We start from the raw sequence: 25,332 nt of genomic DNA, 5'->3' as shown, positions 1-25,332 counted from the left end.
AAGTGAATGGGCTTCCGAATAATTTTGACGCGCGACAATTTATATGCGCATGCCAATTTTGATGCACAACAAATTTTTCACCAGCATACAGTATTTTCATTGCAGTTTCACAAAAACATTTGCGGAAATTCCCTGCAAATCCATACCTGCCGAATTTATTCGCCCCATCACTACTGCAGAGCCTGCAACACCATAGTGGCCATTTACAATGTGAAAGGCAGGGGGTAGAGTGCAAAGACGCAGGCTGTAAGCAGGTACAGTACCTTGTAGCAGATTTAGTATTCAACACAAAGCGATAAGCAAAAGCACAACCTGTGGGAAGTGTTCTCTACATCAGCGCAAAGGGGTACTCCCTTGGGCTCTTTAGTGTTATAGTAAATTTAATATAATAGTATTTTTAGCTGATGTTTATTTCTGCTATATCAGGGAAACTTGTGAATCTAAAGTCCTGTGCTGGCCAAATTTGTGATTTCCCACTTATGTATTCAAAATTAATACAGGATCAAACTCACCCAAGTTACAGTGTATTGTACTTTTTACTGTGTGAGAGCATTTACATTCCTTACATATTTACATTGTGCTGTACTTGTAAACATAATCAGTAAATGCACTGATCACTTACTGTTTATTGTTACATACACAAAGATGTGTAATGAGTCAGGATATGCTTTCTCTGTGGGTCATATTACTCAATTGTCCTGAAGCAGGCCCATCAGAGCACCATTATCATGTGCTGGCTGCAAAAAATAATTGTCAGCACCAATCTGGCAGAACTGAATGCTGATAGACTGGTTTCTTTTTAATTCCAGGGAGTGTTTTTGTGCTATGTTGTAAAGTGGGGTGACAGACTTTGTCTGAATAATGTACAGTGGTAGAATAAAAATCATAATTCGGAGCTGTTCTTCAGCCGTTCCTGTAATGCCCGAGAAATAGGAACGGTTTGTAATATGTTCTCGGAAGAGCAAGCAATTCTCAAAACACAGCAAAACACTTCATTAGTGATGGGCGAATTTATTCGCCAGTCGTTAATTTGCGTATTTCGCCGCCAGCGAATAAATTTGAGAAATTGCCCTGAAAATTTGTGTCAAAGTTTTTTTGATGACAGCGATAATTTCGATGCCAGTGTCAATTAACGTTCATTGATTTTAATGCGTGTCAAATGTTGCCGGCGTTGGCATTCGCATTTCGCACCATCACTGCATTTCATCTATATCTATAACCCTTTAAGGTATAATGGTAGATGCTATAGTTAGGTCTGTGGCATCAGAAACAGCAAAATCTGAAATTGCTCAGGTGGCAGTGCTATAGAGGGCCGCATAATGGGCCCCCCATTTAACTACAATTTAGCAGAGTATATATATCTGGTGCAAATAAAAGAATATCTTGAAAGCCATAAACCTAACTTTCAAGTTGGTCACTTAATATCTAGGTGGGCAGATGGCAGTCTCCCAAAAACTGGCCTCAAGTATTTTTGGGCTGGGGGGTCTCACAATGTAGCTGAGGGCCCCATTCTGCATTATCTTTTAAATCCTGGCATGTCACCTGTACCCATGGTAAGAGTATTTAGAACCCTAATAAAAAACTCTGTCATACTTGCAGCACCTCTGCATTTCATTTTAATTAAGAAACCATTTGACAAAATTGTTGTCTATGTAGAGGCCAATGCAGCAAAAAAAAAAAAAATTTGAATATGCTGAATAAAGGCATATGTTTCCATATTCACATGCCTAATTATTCACAGCAGGTCAGTATCATGAGAAAAGAATGTGGCTCAGCACTGATTGATTATATGCTGATTTTGCAGCTCTGCTGCCTTTGGTTACTCAAAGTAAAGGAAAATGTACATACACATGCAGAAGAGAGAGCATACAATGCAGGGATAATTATACCATGTACAAGATGTTTATACATTTAATGTATTATTACAGCAAAACAAACTTTATATAAAGGATCCTATTTAACACAGCAGTAACAGATGGAATTAGAAAAGAGGAGTGACATGGATTTGTAGAAAAACTATGCTTTCAGGAAATAGTGTGTAGGGACCCATAGGGTTAACGCTCTCCTAGGGCTTTAAATGACTACACTTGCTTGTTCTTTGGTTGCTTGGCAAAAGCCCATGTATATACTTGCTTATTAGCATAATGTGAACAGAGGCTGCCAGTTCCTGCCACACTTCAGTATAGTGCTCGGCTGAGGCTTCCTCTTTCCCTTGCTTCTCCAGGAGGGAATGGATGCACTGGGAGCCTGGAGCTTAGGCCCCAGTAAAGGGAATGATTTGGGGACGTTAGAGATACAGGGGCCCGTGAATGAGGGTAGTTCTCTGTAAAGCACTTTCTAGGAAAGTGAGGCAGATAGATGTAGTCAGTAGTGATGGGCGAATTTATTCGGCAGGCGAATTCACGGCAAATTCCCGAGATTCGCTGCTGGTGAATACATTTGCGAAACTGCAGCGAAAATTCTAGAATTTCCCGGTGATGCGAAACGGGACAAATTCACCCATCACTAGTAGTAAGCAAGAGCAACCTGGCTCCAACTAGGAGGGTAGCTCTCCCCAAAGGTAAGAAGGATCACAGAGATCACGGCACATAGATCCTGAGGGTGCATCTATCCCATGTGGTACGCTATCTCCACAGGAAAGTCAGAAGGTGCTGCTTCTGAAATTCCATGTTGTTACCTGATGTGTGTGAATACCTCAGAGGGTTGTGAGTATCAAAACCCTGATTTGTGCTTTAATAGAATAAAGCCTGTTGCTTTTTGTTTTGTTCAAGAGCCTTCTCGCATCCAATTCTGTCACATAGCACAAGTGAGGTATAGTTGCACAACATCATTCCTTCACCCTTTCAAGTATCAAAGGCCCATCCTGTGGAGAGAGGGTCAAATGTAACGGTGCTCTTCCTGTTTCCTAGCCGGACAAGGTCTAGCCTAGCCTAGCTAGCTAAGTGTATAAACCCTCCAGCTGATAGAGTGGAACATTCAAGCCTGCTCCTACAAACCTACAGTTATCAGCAGATGCTGAGAGATATAGTCAAATAACAGTAAGAGGAGGACCCCAAGTTGGATACCCTGGTATTCGTCAAAATACCAGAGAATTCATTAAGAACTCAATGGCTTCATTATACATTTTATAAAGGGACTAGGTTTTACCCACAACTTACATGCTGTTTTCAAAGTAAAACTCCCAAACTTGGTTGCCCTTTTATTGGCTACCAGTTGGATCACCACTGGTAGCCAATAAAAGGGCAACCAAGTTTGGGAGTTTTACTTTGAAAGCAGCAAGTAAGTTGCAGGTAAAACATAAGTGCCTTTATAAAATGTGTAATGAAGCAATTTAATTCTTACTGAATCAGATGCAAGTTGAGTGTAGAAACTGGCCACACCAGGGATGGCTTTGCTGTAGTTGGCCAGCCTAAATATATTGCAATATATGGACAAGCAATCCCTGCTTTGTTTAAAGGGTAAGGCATTTTTTAGCAGGCACAAAATGTCTCAATGTCTTAAATATATTGATAATGGGTTAAGTGCAGAGGACCTCTTGTATTTGTCTATATAATACCAGAGACTCTAGCAGTGTACAGCACCCTATTAACCTAGGACAGTTACAATGAGCCCTTTCTTCCTCCATCAGCCTCTTTAACCTCCCATAAGAAGTATTATAATATTTTAAATGTATAAATTGAAGCTGTTGGTTTTCTTTTTGCTTTTAATATCAACACTGCACTTTAGTACAGCGCCAATTACTATGGATTTTGGTTCATTTTTAAAATGTTAGCAAGCACTTTGCAAAAACTAGATGCTACATCTAGCAGGAGATGCAGCATCCTACTTGTACTTCCCAGCTTTTAGTGGAAGAAATACCTTGATGTGAAGAAACCTCTTTTAATGGGATGCCATAGGAAAAACAAACCAGTTGGATAGATCAATGTTAGACCTGTATTCTTTAATACCACACATTTTAACGTTTTTGTCATCTTGATGGAAGCAATGTATTTTTTTTTTTTTACAGAAGAGTCTATGATTTGTAACAAGGTTGCTACCCCTGGTGTACTAAGCACAATACAGAGCATAATCACAGTCCTGGCACAGTCTTTACTAGGCACAGTCCCACACTCCACTCCGGGTGAATAAAGACAGTCACAGTCCCTTTCCCCCAAGAGGAAGGCACACAGACAACACCTGTCCTCACACAGGGTACACACACTGGAGCATTCCAACCCCCCCTTCCCAGCAGAACTCACCGGGGGCTCACACACAGCTGGTACAGGCATCCAAAGCATCTCAAATATGCAGGTGGGCTCTAAACTATCCAAGATGATAAATCTGCAGGGCACACTAAAGTGCTCTTTCACATAGCATTTGTTTTCAGGCAGCTCCTGTCACATTCCTCTGCCTCCGAGCTCTAGAAGTCAAACCCATACCCAAAGCCCTCCAAGGGCCTCACCATCACTTGGGCAGTTTAATCTTGCTCAAGCCCATGCACTCCTGCCTGAAGTGAAAATGAAAAGAGACTGAGCACATGGCAGTTCAGCTTTTTAAACTTTAAAAACGTGTGGGGAATCATGTGGGGATTTTCAGACCATAGGGGATCTTAACCCCATGGACCACTATAGGTCAATTACACTGCATGTCCTGGCTGTCCTCAGACATCTGCACTAGTGGGGGTGTCTTACAAAATAATGTGCACCTTTCAAAGCCTCACTCAGAACCAAGTTTAAGATTAATTGCAGATATCATCCAGGAAGCATTTACTAGTCCCCTGTTTAAAATTAAACATCTTATTGATAGCTATGGGTTGCTACATCAGGACAAATGTTGTGCCTTTTATTACATATGAGGATAAAAGAGCTAGCATCAACAAAACATATGTGTGAAGCACACTTTTACATGAAAAAGCATAAGTAAAAGTGACTGAAAAAAGCCTGAGGACCTAAGGCCAGCAGTTGTTCAGAAGTGAAAAACCTTCCTCTGTGCGTGTGCGTGGATGGCTTTCATCAATGAGCTCTAAAAAGAGCCCTATAAGAATGTGGAATTTTCGAAGTTCCTAAGCATTATATGTTGAATGAATGAAACTGAAATTAATACCTGAACATTTACATAACAGATACCCTGGAAATACAACAGATATTCATAGCCATTAAGTGAGTTGATAATGACAATGAGACATTGCCCAGATAAACTAAATCATATCAACCAGAACTCAAAAAAAAAAAGAAGTGAGTGGCCCACCATGGGGAGGGGGCTTTTTGTTATTGTACATATTTCTTTTTACAAAATCAAAAAAACTACATGTAATCCCAAAAAATATTTAAGATTCTGATATATTTGCCTACTCTGCACATTATTTTTAACACTAAGAAAAAAATATTCTTCACATATGGATGAAGCTTACATTTCTAACAGATCAAGGGCCAGGAAAGAATAATAAATCAATGCCTGCGCTTAATGAAAGAATCTAGTTGAAAGACAAAACACTCAGGGTAGGTTTTATATTATACAGTATAAAAAGCAAAATTAAGACCAGCTTTGATTTACCATAACCGCATGCACAATAATCTAAAGCCATTAAAAGACATGTAGTGTTTACAGTACAGTATATTTAGAATACTGTATGTAAGCATATGTTTAAAGTCAGATGCAACAAGGTCCCAATGTGGTCACACGGTTCCAACATATAAGAACCAAATTAGATTATCTTATTCTCTTCATTTGTGTAGCATGCTGGGTAACATCACATTTTCAAGCCATCTGTGTACTGTGTCCTGTTTATTTTTTGTAGGAAGATGCACCCCATTCATCTCTGTGGCGTTAAAAGATTAACATGATCAAATAAAACCTTCTCAGGATTGTAATTCCATTGATTACTTTAACATGTAAATAGCAGTTTTTCCCTCCTTCTCCACATGTAAAATGTTATATCAGACATTATAGAATTCATCTGATGATCCTCCTCTCCTCTGCCGAATGTTCTAGTGCGCTAGTGTGCACACTTCCTTGTTTAGAAGCGGCGCCAGTGTCATGACGTCAGCGCATGCCGCAAAATTCAAATATTTAAAGGGGCTCTGTGGAAATACTCGTTGCCTGTTGAGGTCTAACTTTTTAGTATCTGGGTGCGATTCTTCTACTATTTGATTCCTGTTTGACCCTTGCCTGCCTGACCATTCTGAATTCTGCCAAACCTGACCCTTGCCTGCCTGACTACTCTGAACTCTGATTATCCTGACCTGTGCCTGCCTGACTATTCTGTTTCTACCGATATTGACCCTTGCCTGCCTGCCTATCTGTGAACGCTGCCTGTAACAACCCCAGTCTGATTGACTTCACTTGTATTCTGCCCGCACCGACCCCGGCCTGTCTGACTACGCTTTTGTCTGCTCTTTGAACTGTACCTTCCGTCCAAAACCTTGCTAACGTCCGTGCCCCATTGCTCTTCCAGAACCTTTGCTTGGCTCCTCTCTTATTAAGACCTGGCGCCATCCAATTAGCTGAGGGCTCCTCCCAAAGTGAAAGGCGGCTGTTAAAGGCAGAAGCAAGAGCCAAGACCAGGGAGCCTAGCACTGGTTCTGGATTTAGGGTGCTGGTCGTGACACCGTAATTCAGAACATTCTGGATAAGGGATCCCAAATATATATATAGCCAAATACAAGAGGTCCTCTGCACTCAACCCATTATCAATATATTTAAGACATTGAGACATTTAGTGCACACAATACAGTATATTGGTAACGGGTTGAGTGAAGAGGACTCTTGTATTTGTCTGTATGAACCTTGTGGTCACAGCCTCATTACACCCCCACCTAATGGTTTCAAAATTAGGGGTGAGCACAACTTTTCCTTTTGTTATATATATGTGTGTGTGTATACATATGCCAGAGCATGTTTTTATCCATGTGCCTAAGTAACTGGATGAGGAAACAAAGCACTAGAACTCCCTCCCTCTACCAAACCTAATTTCCTTATTTTATCCCTCAGGAGGAGGAGTTTTACCTTCAGCACTTTTATTCAGAATGTAAGGGGAATGTCTAAGCAGCCAACTTCTGTCTATTCGCTCAAAATAACTTTGCATATTACTGCTGTCAGTCATCAGCACAAAACCTTTTGGAACTTTAAGACTATTAAGAACTTTAGAAAAATATTTATCATCTTCAGTCATCTGTGAGTGAAAAAAGGATGTTGTGCAGAATAGAAATAATGCTACTCAATTGGCTTTTAATCTACTTTAGAAGAGTATTTTTACTTTTTTAAGAGTCCTTGCAGACATACTCCTTGAATGTTTAATCAATTCTTAATTGAGTCATTCTGATGGAATGATGAGCTGGGTATATGTAATGGGCACTCTTTTGAAAGCTGGTTTTGGCTGGAGCTCAAGTAACATTGCACAGTCCTATATGCCCTTTTATACAGCTTTTAAATTCTTGTTATAAATGCTGCTGTAATTTATATTTCTGCCTCTCAGTAAATGACAGGTAGATGCTAAAGCCAATAAATATTCCTATTAAGGGTACATATTAGACGGTATTGTATACAGGCCAACTGCTTATAGTCCCAAAATGTAATTTATTTTATATATACTGTTTAAAAAAAACAAAAAAACACTTATTCGGTGTGATGTTGTGAAGCAAATTTTTGTAGTCTCAAATAGAATTCTTCAAGCTGATCCATCTGGATTTATAAAACAGGGCACTCCTTATGGGCTACTGTTTTTGATCTCAAAACTGAAGAGGATTTTTTAGCTGAGCATGCATGTATTTTACTTCTGCAGAAAGTGGGTGTATTTATCAAGTAGTGGAATAAAGTGCGGTAAACACATCTGGATTACAATGGTGAACAACAATATCTCACTATACAAACTAACATATTTACAAAGTGGTTGCCCAACCAAATTTGACACAATCTGGAATGCATGGATAAATTCCTTCCCTCTGCGCAACAGGATGACCAGGCACAGGTTTAAGGACAAATAACACCTCACACCAAACTAGATACTCAGACAGATCATCTTTACTACGTAAAAATAGACCTGATACTTTCGGTTACACTCATAGTTAATAGTTAGGTTTTGTTTCGTATATGGCCAATTAGTTGGTGTACTGGTAAGAGAAAGGGACAATGAATATTTACAGTTAAGTTAGGTTTTGTTTAGTTTATGGCCCATTGTTTGGTGTACTGGTAAGAGAAAGGGACAATAAATATTTACAGTTAAGCGGAATATTAAGACCAAGGACCATGAAACTACAATTCAATCCTGCTTTATGTACTCATGTCTTACTACAGTCATGTTTCAGTGTACTCAAAATGTATGTTAAAGAACAGACTCGAACTTTATTCATTGTTTCAAATTTTATTCCGACATGGATACTTTTGTATGTGCACCTAAAAACAATTGTTAAAAAAATAAACCACACATCACTACTTTATCCCCTGGTACACTGTGTAAATGCATATGAATTTATCAAGCACTGTAATGAATGTGAGAGAAATTCTAATGTAACAACTACATAATTTTTGGGTAAAAAAACCTTTATAAATATATGTATGTACATATAGCTATGTATAGCATTGATTTTGTTCTAAAAACTAGGTGCAACAAAGACACTGAGCAAGCAGGATTTCCAGTGGTTCACATTCTACTTAGATTTTGGCTTTCTTACACCTATTTTACCATTCTGCAAGGGAAATCATTGGAGATGTAAGAAAGCCTGTGATTTACTGTAGGGGTAAACCAGAAGGTATGTATTTGCTTGAACTATAAAGAAGTATCTAAACACTAATGTTAAGACATTCTTCCAAAAAATCTAGTACATTTCACCAATAAAAATAGAATTTCCTGAATGCTGTTGTTTTGTTAAAGACATTTGTTAAAAAGAATAATGCAAAACATTTAGATGTTGAACCTCAATATGTGATAAACAGGTTATACAAATCCCTGGAAGAATTTCCAGTTCCATCACAAAGATCATATTGGATAGGGAACAGGTTGGAGCATTTCCTTGGAGGTTCCACTGAAGATGATCCAGGTCTGTCACAGAGGTGATGTGGCCTCTTCCTTCTTCCAAACATGTATATACAGGTCTAGCTGATACTTAGGGTCTGATAAAACCAGTGCTCTTTACCAGTTGGAAAAATATGGATTACTTTTACTATGCATTTTAGTGTCCTATTCTAGTGTTGCGTTGAGTACATCAAACACGCAGAGCAATGAGATCCTATAAAAAGTCTCTATAAAAAATATATTACAGAATACATCTGCTTGATAATAATTTTTTAAATAATATGTAATAATCCTGTACTAAAACTTTGCCGTTTTAAATAGTAAAGTTTGACCATCTGGCTTGTATAAAAGTACGGTGCTCACAGACAAGCCAAATGCATACATACATGTACACCAGCCAATGAATGCACAGAGGTTTGATATTTATTCCCAAACTTGTTCCTGGTTCTAGTTGGAGCCTACATAATTTATGGAAATGAAAATCTTGCTTTTTTATGTACATTGATGTAACTAATATTTCCAGCATTTTATTCTCTAAATGCCAAAAAACATAAGATCTTCTCCAGTTTCGGGTATGAATGATTATGGGAACGATACATTTTTATGTCACTATCTATCGGGTTTAAAAGACCAGTAACATAAAAAAATGTTTTAAAAAAATGTGTTTCTACTTAACGAAAAAAAAACACCAAGACAGTTTTAACTTTAAATTCGCAAAGTCTTTATTAAGAAATTACTAACCGATTCTCTGCTTGCGTTCCTCATCAGAAAGATCGACAGGGCGACGATCCATCGTGTGGCGTCGATTTCTCCTCCCTGCCTTCTATAGGAGGTAGCCAGGGAGGAGAAATCGAGCGCTGCACAATGGATCAACGCCCTGTCGTTGTTTCTGAAGACTGTGCAAGCAGAGAATCGGTAAGTAATTTCTTAATTATGACTTTGTGAATTTAAAGTTAAAACTGCCTTGGTGTTTTTTTTCATTAAGTAGAAAATTTTTTTTTTATGTTACTGGTCCTTTAAATTAAATTCAGTCATAATTTTATGGTTTACTGCTGAACTCTGTTAGCAAAGCAGGTTCTATTGTAGTGTGATGTTAATCATATACAGCCTTTTCTGTGCTTCTTTCATGGTTTTGATGAGCTAGATTCTCTCCAAATGTTCCCTGTTACATGCACACAAAAAAACAAACATGCAAAATTGAATATATTTAAAGGGGAACTATCGCGAAATTATAAGCTTCCTCATACTGAAAGTAAACTTTCTAAATGCAATCAATGTAAAATTCTTCATTGTTTCAGAAAGAAGTTTACATTCACTATTCCTCTCTCAGCATCTGTTTCTCTTCATTCTGTCTTCATACAGCAGTTGGGTGTCAGATGAATGATCCAATATCTTATGTAAATATAAACTTGATTATTTCAGAAAGCAGTCATTTTATATCGGCCAGTGTATGGCCAGCTTCACTTCAAGTCTTCCCTTTGCCCGTTGAGCCTAATGCTAAAAATACAGGAGCACACTTGAAATGATACAATGGTCGCCTACACTGACACTAGAAAAATGTAACCACAATTTAAATGCAATGTTATAATTCATTGTATTTAAATTCACTTTTTCCAGCTTTATTTAAATTTTGCTATAATACAATAATATAACAAATGTATCTGTCTTTTAACAGACTACCTATTTAGGTAGGTTTCTGCCAGTGCAGGTATTTAAAAACTAAAAAAATGAAATATGCCAATACGTTGCAGTTCATGTGTCAAATGTACCCTGACTTTACAATCTGCTATTATCTTTTCATTTACAGAGTCCTTTGCGCGTCATATGATCTCAAACCATACTCGCCTAGCCTGTAAATGTACAGCATAAAAACATACACTGGGGCTCAATTAATAAAGTTAACCAAATTCAATTGCATTTATTAAACCCCAGTGTATGTTTTATCTAAAAGGTCTGCTTGCCCTTGTGGTGTTCTAAATAAAATAAATGCATAAACACTGTAAATACAGAACCTGATTTAGTATACTGTGTTTCCTATAATATAACCACCCAACAAAAACTCATTCTGCTAATTAATTTCATTGTGGAAAGGGCTTCTTTTTTAGTCCTATAATCTAATCTAAAAGCCGTTTAATTTTAAGTTTTAATATGCTGACCTTTTTTATATGGGGACCAAATAACTATTTATATAAAATGTAATAAAAAAATATAACGATTCATATAACAATTGATTTGAGATTTCTGAGCTAGCAGGTGATTATGGAAGATGCATTTACAGGGTTTTGAACACAAAAGATTGCCTTTGTCTGCCTTACTGCCTCAGACCTACACAGATCTTACTTGTTTTACTCATTGCTAAGCACTTTCAAATTTAGAGCTCGATGTCTACAATTTGCTAACTGACTACTTTCCTGGATGCAGATAATTATGTAGATCGTATATTTGCAAAATACTAATTTAATTGAACAGCCCAAAGCTACTTATGTTGTAAGAAACCATATTTTTTAATTTCCTGTTATCATTTGTGATCTATTGCCCATACTTGTTTTTATATTACCAACCATTAAAGTGAACAGTGCTGTTAGAAAGCATTCCTTTTATAAACTGACCTAAGACTTTGGCTAGATGCCTAATGCTGCCTGTGCATTAAGTGTACACCCTAAGGCTTTTTCTTTTCTGTTTAAAGCAAGACAGTATTACATTAAATTGAACTTCTTAGAAGCTACGTAGGAAATGAGTTGTATAATGTAAAACTAAATTGTCTTTTTGGAGGAATTGTAAAATTAGGGACATGAAATCCCCTTTAAAAAAGGCATTTCCTCACCAGATCCATGAACATGGAAAAGTTTGAAGAAAGAAGCAAGAAATATCAGTGTCATCTGATGTAAATTTTTTGCTCTGCCTTAACTTTGTACCCTGACTTTCTTTTTTTGGTAAGTGTCCAAACTACATTTAGTCTCAAAGAGTTTGAACTAGGCGGCACTTACAATGTGTTGCCTACTTAGAGAGCATTCATTCATATGTATATAAATGTTTAATGCCTCTCTATACCTTTAGCATTATCTGGCTTAGATGCCAATGGATCCAGAAACTCTCATAAGCATTAACCAAGATAAGAGCCTGTGAATCTAGTAGGGATCATGTCCTCTTCAAACATCACTTGTGACTAAGAATGCTTGCTTTACATAGCCTAATGAGACAGAGCGCAAGCGCACATGCAAGAGTAAAGAAAGCTCAAAAAATTTAATTAACCATCCTAGATAATGTCCCTGAGATCTAGATTAATATATCAGGATAGAAAAACCTGTAAACCCTATACCCTTTGTAAAAGGCACCCCAATTATATCTTATAGTCAAACCAGGTGAGCTGGTTCCTTCAGGAGAACAAAGCAGAGAGGTGCAACAAATCATAAAAGGTACAACCCATAGAACATGTACACTCATGTATACGCACAAAGTGATCCTGCAAAACAGCTTAACAAGCGCTTTATGAATACTGTTTAATTAATATTTTAATACCACATCACTTAAGGCATGGCTTAAAACTGGGGTGATTTGGTCAATATGTAAATAAAAATGTAATTTGCTGCATGCTTCCACTCATGGAAATAAAAAACATTCTTAATATAATCAATTAAAAATTCTGTACTGTAATAATTAAATTACTCTTCATTTCTCACCAATGTGTCTCTCTACATGCAGCATTCTGTCGGAGTCAGATTTCATTGGAAATTTAGGTCAAATACATTGGTGTGTGCTCCCTTTGACAGTGTATTAGAGTTAACAGTCCTTCAAATAAACTGAAAATGTAGACATATATTGAGAGGGGTACAGATTTTTTAAATTGATTGTATTTTTAATGTTTTTTTATTTCCATGAGATTAATCTTAAATCAAAACAACCTGATAAAAAAATTTATGTATTTAACTTGAGGGCTTATTTACAAATCAAGTACAAGGCCTTGTTCCAAAACACTGGTTGCACGGGCTGCTTTCTGCCGAATAAGGTGCTAATTATAGGACAAGGAGACAGAATGAAGTGAGATCAGCCTCATGCTGGGGCAAATACAACTGATCCAATTGCTGACTTAGGGGCCAACAATCAAATCATGCAGCAGGCCTAGGGAGTCCTGTTGGGCAAGGACCTCATTAACATGTCAACAGTAGGATTTTCAAACCTGCCAAGTATATAGATGACCAGTTATTTCAGCTGGATATCAGTTAAACTTTCAGTTAACAAAATATCAGTTAACCCATACACTGTCCAATAAGCTGCACTTGATATGAAGGGTCCAAGCTGTCAGTTTACAGTGCTCAGAATGAAAGCAGTCCAACCACTAACCTGATCAATCAATGCTTTTGGTAGAAATTATATTTCTACATGGCAAAAAATGTACTATTAAGTGTAGTAGAGCAATAGAAAACCAATAGATCCAACAATCTTTACATGCATGCTGCTGATTCTGTCCAATTGAATCATTAATTGAGGCTTGGTGAAAGGAATAGCAGTGTTTAAAAATAATACTAGCTTGTTCCAAATAAGAGCAGTTCAGAGTTACTGAGGTCATCCATTCTGTTTTGAAACAGGTGTCAATGATGGCAGCAAATGCAGGAAGGGAGGCAGCAAATGTTGTACATGCTGGTTATAGTGCATTTCTCAGATATTCATGGACAGTTAGATCAAATGTATCTTTTAAGGGGCTTCCTTTCCTAGCAGATGTATTAAAGCTCCCTCAATAACCTCAAAAATCTGAGTAAAATCGGTTGTTCCAGACATTGTTCAGAAGAACAGCGTACTTTGATTGAAAAGTTGATTGGAGAGGGAAAAACATATAAAGAAGTGCAGAAAATAATAGGCTGCTCAGCTAAGATAAACTCAAATTCTTTAAAATAGCAACGAAAACCTGACAGTCAAGGAATAAAACAGAAAAATAAAATTTTAATGGATAGAAGAATAGACAAAATGGCAAAGGCTCAGCCAATAATCAGCTTCAAGAAGATCAAAAAAGGTCTAAAGTTACCTGTGAGTACTGTTACAATTAGAAGATACCTATGTGAAGCTAAACTATCACCAATAAGCTTCCACAAAGTTCCATTGTTGAAAAAAAAAAAAAAAAGTCGTGCTAAGGAAGTTATAATTTTCCAAAAAACACATTGTCTGGCCTAAAGAGAAATAGCACATTTTGTGGACTGATGAAATCAAGATTGTTATTTTTGGGTCTAGGGGCAGCAGCAGTTTGTCAGACAACCCCCAAACACTGAATTCAAGCCACACTGTGAAGACAGTGAAGCATGGTGGCACAAGCATCATGATATGGGGATGTTTCTCATACTGGTGTTGGGCCTATTCATCACATACCAGGGACCATGGGTCATATTCAATACATCAAAATACTTGAAGAATTCATATTGGCTTATGCCGAAGAGGAAATGCCCTTGAAATGGGTGTTTCAACAAGACAACGACCCCAAGCACACCAGTAAATGAGCAATAAGATTGACATTATGGAGAAGCCAGCCCAATACCTGGACCTTAATCCTATAGAAACATGTGGGGTTACATCAAAAATGCTATTACAAAACCAAGAAGCGCAAAAGAATTTTGGAATGTAACAAGTTCCAGAAATTGGTCGACTCCGTGCGACTAAACATTAGTTCATCGATTCCAAGGAAAGCAAAATCTTGAAACATTTTTCAGTTTATACAGTGAATGTTTGTGTTTGTAAAGAAGAATGCAGACACTGCTGTTTTTTGGAACAGTTTAATATTCAATCTTCTTAACTTTCTATAAAGGAATAATTCATGTTTTGATTTGGAATAAAATGTGCAGTGATCCCAATGTATTTGTGTGTGTGGTTATTTCTATACACCATGCTGCTACTATTATTGTTATAAGGATTTTGAACTTTATTTACTTTTTTAAACACACTGCTATTATTCTGAACTCAATGGTATATCAGCCAGTATATGGCCAGCTTTACTTAAATAGTTCCCTTTGCATGTTGCACCTACATGGTAAAAGTATAAAAACATACTAAAAATGATGCAGTTGTCACCTACTTTGGCACTCTATGGGGTATATTTATCAAAGAGTGAAGTTAATAGTGAAGCCACTAGAGTGTAATGGAATCTACCTCGGCTTCTCAAGATGGCGTCCAAGATGGCGACCGCCTACCTCACCACATGGCTCTTGCTGGACACAGGTCTATGACCTCACCTCCCTCCCATTCCGGGATTGGTTGTCGGCGACGGAACGGACGCCGGCGTCAGAATCGGGCGCCGGCGTCAAGGCGTCAGCGTGGGGACGCTGGCGTCTGCGTCTGACGCAAGCGCGTCAAAAATTGGCGCCAACCCTGGGACTACTTAAACTCACTTCCCCTTCCACTCCTTGCCCAACTATAGGTTCCTGTTACTGTGTTCCTGGGTGTTATTTACTATATTGATTACTTGTTTACCGATTCCTGCCTGTCTTACGATTCCGCTTGTCTTCTGCCTGGTCTGACCTTTTTGCCTGTATTCTGACGATTCTTTGGATAAAACCCTCTTGTACCTCGAACCTGGTCTGGTCTCCTCTTTGGTCTACACTATTACTGTGCCTTCGGGCCCGTTACAGTATAGTTGGGCCATGGACCCTTCGGAGGAGACTCCAGCTCCACCTGATGTCGGTGGCGCCATCCGCGGTTTGGCTTCCCGCATGCAGTCATACGAAGCCCAGCAGTCGCACTTCGGTCAGGCTCTAGAAGCTATCCTGGACAAGCTGTCGGCATTATCACCTGTGGCCCCGGTCCCTGTGGCCGTTCCTGCAAGCCCACTCCAACCCTCGGAGCCTCGCATTCCTGCGCCTCCCCTCTACAGCGGCGACCCTGATGCATGCAGAGGTTTCGTCAACCAGTGCGAGATCCAGTTCGCCCTGCTGCCAGGTCAGTTTGCATCCGAACAGGCTAAAGTGGGGTACATCATTGCTCGCCTGCAGGGGAAGGCTTTGGAGTGGGCATCACCTTTGTGGGAGAAGAGGGACCCTTTGATTGACGACGCCAGGGCCTTCATCCGTGAACTACGGGTCGTTTTCGATGCCCCTGGTCGAGCTATGTCATCCTCGGCTCGCTTGTTCCAGATCCAGCAAGGCACTCGCTCTGTTCCTGAGTACGCAATCGAGTTCCGCACATTAGTGGCGGAGACCACCTGGAACAATGATGGATACCATGCCGCCTTCTACAACGGCCTAGCCATGCGTATCAAAAACGACCTGGTCTCCCGGGAAATACCTTCTCGGTGGGAGGATCTGGTGGCGCTGGCCGTAAAGGTTGACACCCGACAGAGGGAATTTCAAGTCGAGCTCAACAGAGAGCGTTCGAAGAAGTATCCCCGGTTCCAATCCACACTGGCTCCCCGCTTCCAGAGACCCCTACTCTTCAACCCGGCTACTGCTTCTCCCTCTCCTACTCCTGCGGCTTCTGCTTCCTCTGCTCCATCTTCTGAGGAACCCATGCAGATAGGACGGGCTCGTCTCTCTGAACAGGAGAAGCTACGGAGAAGGGCTGCTGGTCTATGCCTGTATTGTGGGGGTAAATCGCACTTCGCCCATGAGTGTCCGGTGAAGCCGGGAAACGCCAGCACCTAGGTAGGTTTGGGGAGACCTATCTGGGTGGTGTTTGTTATCCTCCCCAACCTTCTATTGAACGCTTTCTTCTTCCGGCACAGATCCAATTCGGTTCCCAGAAGATCCCAGTGCAAGCGTTCCTGGACTCTGGTGCTGCTGGAAATTTTATGGACAGAGGATTTGCTGTTCGTCATGCGGTTCCCCTACAACCCTTGGCTTCTCCTCTGCGAGTATTGGCTATTGATGACCGCCCTCTGTCTTCGGCCATTATCTCTCAAACCACCGCTGAACTTTCTCTAAGAGTGGGCACCATGCATCTGGAGAGATTGGCCTTTCTACTCATTGACTGCCCTTCAACTCCACTCGTTCTGGGGCTTCCCTGGCTGTGCACTCATAACCCAGTCATTGACTGGTCATCCATGCAAATCTCCCGCTGGAGTTCCTATTGCCTTCAGAACTGTTTGCCTGCCGTACCTCTTATCAAAGTGTCTTCTGTGTCTTCCAATTTTTCCCTTCCATCTGCCTATCAAGATTTTACCGATGTCTTCAATAAGGGCTCTGCAGAGACTCTTCCTCCTCACCGACCCTATGACTGTCCGATCGAACTTCTTCCTGGTTCCATACCTCCCCGGGGTCGCACCTATCCTCTCTCCCCCTCTGAGACGGCCGCCATGAAGACCTACATTCAGGAGAATCTCCAAAGAGGCTTCATTCGCCCTTCTTCTTCTCCTGCTGGTGCCGGATTTTTCTTTGTTGAAAAAAAAGACGGAGGTCTGAGACCATGCATCGATTATAGGGGGTTAAACAAGATCACCATTAAAAACCGCTACCCTCTCCCCCTAATCTCCGAACTCTTCGATCAGCTAAGAGGGGCCAAGATCTTCACCAAGCTGGATCTTCGGGGTGCCTATAACCTCATTAGAATTCGTAAGGGGATGAATGGAAGACTGCCTTCAATACCCGAGACGGGCATTACGAATACCTAGTCATGCCCTTTGGACTCTGTAACGCCCCAGCGGTCTTCCAGGAGTTCGTTAATGATATATTCAGAGACTTGTTGGGACAAAGCGTTGTCGTCTATCTGGATGACATTCTTATCTTTTCCAAAGATCTCCACGAGCATCGCTCCCAAGTGAAGGAAGTTCTTCTTCGCCTAAGAAAAAATTGTCTCTTCGCCAAATTTGAAAAGTGCTCCTTTGAAGTATCCTCCATCCCTTTTCTCGGGTACATCATCTCCCAGCAGGGTTTCAAGATGGATCCAGCCAAGGTCTCGGCAATTCTTGATTGGCCCCTCCCCACAAGTGTTAAGGCTATCCAGAGGTTTATTGGCTTTGCCAATTACTACAGACAATTTATTAAAGGTTTTTCTTCCAAGATCTCTCCCATCCTGGCCCTTATCCGCAAGGGGGGTAAACCACAGCACTGGCCTCCTCCAGCCTTGGACGCCTTTGAATCCTTGAAATCTGCCTTTTCTTCTGCACCTATTCTCAGACACCCCGAGCTTCTTCTTCCTTTTTTCCTCGAAGTCGACGCCTCAGATGTGGGAGCTGGAGCTGTCTTATCACAGAGATCATCCTCGGATGGGAAGTTACACCCCTGTGCATTCTTCTCTAAGAAATTTTCTTCCCCCGAGCAGAACTACGATGTGGGGAATCGTGAGTTATTGGCAGTGAAGCTCGCCCTGGAGGAGTGGAGACATTTATTGGAAGGATCCTCCATCCCCGTGACCATCTTTACAGACCATAAAAACCTTGAATTTATCCAATCCCTCAAACGCCTGAATCCCCGACAAGCCAGATGGTCATTGTTCTTTTCCCGTTTTAACTTCATTATCACTTTTCGTCCTGGCTCTAGAAATAGAAAAGCTGATGCCTTGTCAAGAAGTTTTGTTCCTGAAGTTCCCTGTTCCGAAGATCCTGAACCCATTGTACCTCCCTCCAAGATCGTCGCTGCTCTATTTCCCTCCTTGGCTTCACAGATCCTTTCCGCTCAAATTTCGGCTCCTGACAATATTCCTCCTGGGGTTGCATTTGTTCCTCCTGATTGTCGTCAGTCTCTTCTTTCTCAGGCTCACAGTTCTAAACAGGCCGGCCATCCCGGAGTGGAAAAAACTACCGAACTCCTTTCTCGCCTGGTGTGGTGGCCATCCATGAGAAAGGACGTCAAAAACTTCATTTCTTCTTGTACCATCTGTGCCACTTCCAAATCTGGACATTCTCCCCCCAAAGGACTTCTTCTTCCTTTACCCATTCCATCTCGTCCCTGGACTCATCTTGCCATGGATTTTATTGTGGATCTGCCCGTTTCCTCCGGTCACACTGTCATATGGGTTGTCGTTGACAGGTTCAGCAAGATGGCTCATTTCATTCCCCTCCATAAACTCCCCTCTGCTCCTGAACTTTCCAAGCTGTTCATCCAACACATTTTTCGTCTCCATGGCTTTCCTGCCGAGATCGTCTCTGACCGAGGTTCACAATTCGTCTCTAGATTCTGGAGATCCCTGTGCAAAGCTCTCAACATTTCCTTGCAATTTTCTTCTGCTTATCACCCACAGTCGAATGGAGCCGTTGAAAGAGTGAACCAGGCATTAGAACAGTTTCTTCGCTGCCATGTCTCCCTGTGCCAGGACGATTGGTCGGATCTCCTTCCCTGGGCTGAGTTTGCCCATAACAACGCCTTCCATTCTTCCTCACATCAATCCCCTTTTTTCTGTGTATACGGTCAGAATCCATTGGCATTCCCTCAGGATCTTCTCCTCACCAATGTCCCTGCCGCCAACGATCAGGCTGCCCACATGATGGCTATTTGGGCTGCTGTTTCTTCCAATCTGCTGAAGAGCTCCCAGGTCCAGAAGAGGTCTGCTGACAAGAAAGAGGATTTCCGCTCCACCCTATGCTCCTGGGGACAAAGTTTGGCTTTCCACCCGTAACATCCGCCTGAAGATTCCGACCCCCAAGCTTGGTCCCAGATTCATCGGTCCCTTTCCTGTCATTGAAGTCATCAATCCGGTGGCGGTTCGTCTTCAACTCCCTCCTGAGATGCGGATCCCAAATGCTTTCCATGTTTCTCTTCTCAAACCTGCTGTATCTTCTTCCTCTTCTTCTTCTCCCCCAGCTCCAGTCCTGCTTGATGGTCACCAGGAATTCGAGGTGAAGAAGATTTTGGACTCTCGTCTTTCCAGGGGCACTCTTCAATATCTCATCGAATGGAAGGGGTTCGGTCCCGAGGAGTGCTCCTGGGTCAGGAGCTCAGATGTCCATGCGCCCATCTTGGTTCGTAGATTCCATAAATTATTCCCTCTCTCCCCTAGTCTTGGTGGTCCTGAGGCCCCCCCTAAGGAGGGGGGTACTGTAATGGAATCTACCTCGGCTTCTCAAGATGGCGTCCAAGATGGCGACCGCCTACCTCACCACATGGCTCTTGCTGGACACAGGTCTATGACCTCACCTCCCTCCCATTCCGGGATTGGTTGTCGGCGACGGAACGGACGCCGGCGTCAGAATCGGGCGCCGGCGTCAAGGCGTCAGCGTGGGGACGCTGGCGTCTGCGTCTGACGCAAGCGCGTCAAAAATTGGCGCCAACCCTGGGACTACTTAAACTCACTTCCCCTTCCACTCCTTGCCCAACTATAGGTTCCTGTTACTGTGTTCCTGGGTGTTATTTACTATATTGATTACTTGTTTACCGATTCCTGCCTGTCTTACGATTCCGCTTGTCTTCTGCCTGGTCTGACCTTTTTGCCTGTATTCTGACGATTCTTTGGATAAAACCCTCTTGTACCTCGAACCTGGTCTGGTCTCCTCTTTGGTCTACACTATTACTGTGCCTTCGGGCCCGTTACATAGAGTGAAATTCCGCCACTCTCCATTCATTTCTATGGGATTTTTATAGGCTTATTTATCAAAGGGTGAACTTTCACTTTCCCCCATTGATAAATACGCCTTTCAAAATCCCATAGAAATTAATTGTGAGCTGCGGAATTTCACTCTAGTGGCGAAACTTCACTCTTTGATAAATTGACCCCTATATTCCAGGATCCTTTATTATATCTGCATATGGATTGCTGCCCAGTAATTCAATTTGACCATCTGTATAGTCAGTGAACATGCATTGTTCAATAAACATCTTGCCTGATCAGGAAATTTTTAATTTACTGTAGTTCAAAGACTAATTTATCCTTGGAAGTACACTTTATCAAGTAAGATAAATATATCTATAAAGAAAGTCAACATCTAGACTACAATAAGACATTTTGAATTGATTGACTTTTGAGTGGTAATGGGCATAACTCAATAATAATTACTTGTATAATTTTTCCAAAATAGTATTTCAATACACAATCCAGGTATTAGATTTCTTATCTGGAAACCAGATATCCCGAAAGCTCTAAATCTTCTATACATTCTATTTTATGGAAAAAAAAATCACATGATTTCCTATCTTCAATAATAAAGTGGCAAAACAATATACAGTAATAAGGTTTATTTAATGTTTAAATGCCTTCAAGTATTATAATCCAAAATACTGATATGGGATCTGTTATCTGGATACCAGTTATCCAGACAATTCCAAAACACAGAAAGGCAGTCTCCCATAGACTTCATTATAATAAATGAATCCAACATTTTTAAAATAATTTCCTTTTTCTCTTTAAAATTAAAACAGTAGCTTTTACTTGATCCAAACTAAGATATAATTAATCCTTACTGGAAGCAAAACCAGCCTCTTGGGTTTATTAATGCTTACATGGTTTTCTAGTAGACTTAAGGTAGGAAGATCCAAATTACAGAAAGATCTGTTACCCGGAAAACCCCAGGTCCCGAGCATTCTGGATAATAGGTCGCATACCTGTATAGGAAAAAAAATCTTTTATCCAGAAAGCGCTCTGGATAATATATCCCATACTTGTACTGAGCAGCAATAAAAGTATATAAAAATTATGGAAACTTCCTTTCTAAAGGAAAAAAGGAGACGGAACAACATGCTGGATAATAAGAGATAGATAAGAATAATGAATGGATAGTAATATTTTGAGCCCATGATATACAGAGGATAATAGATTTTAATTAGGAACATAAATAGAACATGTTCTGGTTATAAAGTAGAAGGCAAGGCAATAGGCATATTAATGTTGAATAGGTGTGACTGGCTTGGGAGCTAAGGAATGGGTAAAAATCAAAGATATATGGAAGAGCAGGGTGAAAATATGATATAGAGAGAAGAAGGGTAATACAATCACAGTATGAAAATCCCCTGCCAATGTGTATTTCTTAGTACAACCCAAAAGAAAGCCCCCCATTTTTGTTCATTATATAATATACAATCCTGTGTATATCTTATTACATTTAATGGCACTGTGCCACTTTTCAAAACCTGTAACAGACTCTCTGGCCAAATTATTAACAAGTATTAATCTGTAACAAAAAGACTAGATAAATTAAAACTAAGTTTTTTAAAAAAGGTCAAAAACAACCAATTGAACTCCTGGGCACTAATGTGGTCACCCAAAGGAAAACAGATAAAAAATAGACATGCCGGATTATACAGTCCTTAAATCAGTGTTCAGAATATGTTAACATTGTTTGTTGTTCACTGGGTTAGCCAGGGAAGTTTTAACTCTAATTTGCTTTATTATTGCAAAAGTGCATTTATAGCTTTAATAAAAGTAACCAACAAATTCAAATTCTGGGGAGATTAATAGCATCATCTTTATGGAGTTCCCCATTTTAAAAGAAACATACTCTTTTGAGCACTTTTACAATGTTAAGTTTCTTTTAGTTATTTTTATAGTGGCATATAAGATATTAGCAATTTTACCATGATAATACCAGCCTTTTGACTAGGTAGCTCTCCTCTAGAGGAGCATACATGAATACTGAAAATACTAAAGTACAGTGACCGTCTATTGATCAAGGATAAATTGTTATATTTTCTTTTTTTAATCACTCTTACTATTCACCACGGTGCTGCCACAGTGATTAGTGGTAAAATTGACCATCAATATTTGTTATCAGTTCCCAAGCAAAGCAAGGTCAACACCTGTATGGCAGATGTTGGTGGTAGATGGCACATGAATGCAGACTCGGTAAAGGTAACCTCAATGGCTTCAGCTGCTGTAAGACTGTGCCAATGTACTAAGAGCTATTCAGCTATTAGAAAAAAGAAGTTGTATAACTGAAGAGCTGAAAACCAAACCTCCTTTTTAGTTGTAGAACCCTAAAAATGCATGTCACAGAAAATGACACACGTGAAATAAGGGCTAGGGTTTAATGTGAAACATTATAAATAAATTCCAGTGTGCTATGAAAAAATGGCAAGATCCAAAATAACTTTACTTATATTAGAGAAGAACATTTTTATTAGAATGTTGCATGACTGTGTAGCTATTGTAAAAAAAAGTTATATAGGTCTGAAGAGGCAAACTATCAGAACAGAACTGCTACCCTTCCTGCCCCATGAATGGAGGTGGATATAATGAAACATGTGACTAGAAGAGGCATTTTCGTTCATTATGTATTATACAATCCTATGTATAATGAATGCTGCACTGAAATCTTATCTGCTTTGCATGCAGATTAATTCACGCCAAGTCATGTAGACACAATGTAATCACCATTCAGCATTAAAAATGTGTATTGAGGGGCTGACCTCAATTTCTTCTATTTCAGCAAAATTCTCAAGGAGCAGCTCATTTCTGCATTTTCAGTTGATATCTTCAGCAATTATCTAATTACGGTGTACAGAGGATAAATAAATGCACCAGTAATTATACTATCACTGTCTATATGAAGTGCACAGCTCTAATCCCTCAGCTGTGCGGATGAGAGTCATCAGTTCTGATTTACTTAGTTTAAAAAAATGGAAAAATAAAACTTCAGTACAAGTCCTGGTATCAGCAATCAGGCTTAGATTTACAGGGAAGGTTTTCTGTCTTGCCAGCTGTTTCCACCATAAACTGCAACATTGTTCAAATCAAAGAGTACTTGGTAAAGCAAACAAAAGAGGGGGTGATTGATCAAAGCAATTGAATTTCTTTGTCCTCTATTTAATTAGTAATTAAATACCTGTGTAAATATCCAAGAAACTACGTTTGTGTTATTGGACTTCAGAATATTATAGATTAAATTAATATCGACCTGCAACATAATATTTGTACTTGAACAAAGAATACATTACAAAGAGTGGTAGAACATTTTCTAATTGGACAAGTGTTAGTGAAGTGCGGCAGGGATCTGTCCATGGCCCTTTGCCTTGAGGTGGATATGCAGGGCCTTATTTATCAAAATCCAAATTTATCTGACTATTTAAATAGTCTGACCAAACTAGAATCCACAATTGGAGCTTATTTATTATTAAAAAAGCACAGTTTAATCGGATCTGGGACAACCACAAATAAATCAAGTGCAAATCCAAAACATACTATTTTTTTCAGTGTTTTTTCCTGAATTATAAAGTCAGATAAGATAAAAGTTAGTCCTTTAGTTGCACTTGCTGGTACTCTTCTAGTCTCTTAGCTGTACAAAAATCTCACAAGTAAAAATCGGATCAGCGCCTATAGCAACAGAGAAAACAAAACAAAAATATGGTGTTGTATGTTCAGGTTTCTCAATTAACACCATGTTTTGGAAAATGGGAAAAGAAGAAGGATGTCTTATCTAGGGTCCCCTTTAAATAACAATTTACTCCTCCAGAGCGTAAAAAATGTCCTGTGTGATTTCCTCTTTATAGAATCGTTTAATACTCCAAAGGTACGTGTGGAATTATTCCAAAAGCTTCTACCAGATTTGACTAAAGTGCCTACTTACAAGATAGTGGTTTTAGTTATTGCATGTAATAACCAATATTCTTCCCTTCTCCTCAGCAGCTCCGTTATGCTTCAGCATAGGAATACAAAAATTCCATAGTGTAATGCTGTTTTATTAATAAGATTTAAAATTTGTTAAAATGTTATACTCGCATTTAGTTTACATAAATATAGACACTCATATGAAAACTTTTAGTAGATTTCCCTGGTTTGGTCCAGGGAGAAGAGTTTTCTCCCTCCATTTTTTTTTTCTCCCTCCATTTTCCTATCTTCATTTTACAGCTTTAATATAAGTATGATGATTCAGAGCATTGTTTGGCATGAAATCCAGAACTACCCAATTTCATATTTCAAACTGAGGTCACTTACAGAACATGTTGAACAGCATGCAGACTGCAAACAACAATCCGACTATCAGTTTTATTATAGCATTAAAATGGAAGATCTTAGAAGCCTGCATTGTTTTTAGAATATTAATGACCCTCATCCAATATGGATGTGATTTTCCTCTTATTGTACCCTTTAGGTAGTAAATATATTCCTTTTGTAAATCAGCAACTTGGTAGAGGAGAAAAGGGTAGAGACAGTTTACTAAATCTGTCAAACATATCAATTGGCAAGTCAATGTACCCTAAATTGTAGCTTTTAGTTTGACTGACAGCATCTGTTAGTATAAATGCAGTACTTGGAAATAGAAAAAATATATATCATATAAATACATATTTTAAGAGCACTTTAACACTAGTATTTCAGTTTCCAGATGGGAAACCTTCCACCTAATGCATAAGGTTTATTTGCAATGTCACTTGTGCCTGTCAATTCAAGGTTGTAGAATGGAAACAGAAAACTAACAAGTGAATATGGGAAGTGAATGAACTCTGCTCACCAGTGGAATAATGTACCAGTCCTGGAGTGTAAAGAAAAACATTTCACATTGTGCC

The 25,332-nt window shown here is 39.6% G+C and overlaps 1 protein-coding gene across 2 annotated transcripts in view; it reads right to left on the bottom strand.

Moving 5' to 3' along the window:
- Positions 1 to 25,332, bottom strand: part of LOC108713037 (plexin-A4) — a 558,114-nt gene that overhangs the window by 487,112 nt on the left and 45,670 nt on the right. The gene's annotated exons all lie outside the window — the stretch shown is intronic.

The sequence above is a fragment of the Xenopus laevis genome, chromosome 3S (genome assembly GCF_017654675.1).
Source record: "Xenopus laevis strain J_2021 chromosome 3S, Xenopus_laevis_v10.1, whole genome shotgun sequence".
Lineage (NCBI taxonomy): Eukaryota > Metazoa > Chordata > Amphibia > Anura > Pipidae > Xenopus > Xenopus laevis.
Note: the sequence above shows the minus strand (reverse complement) of the source record. Positions and strands in the feature narration are given on the sequence as shown.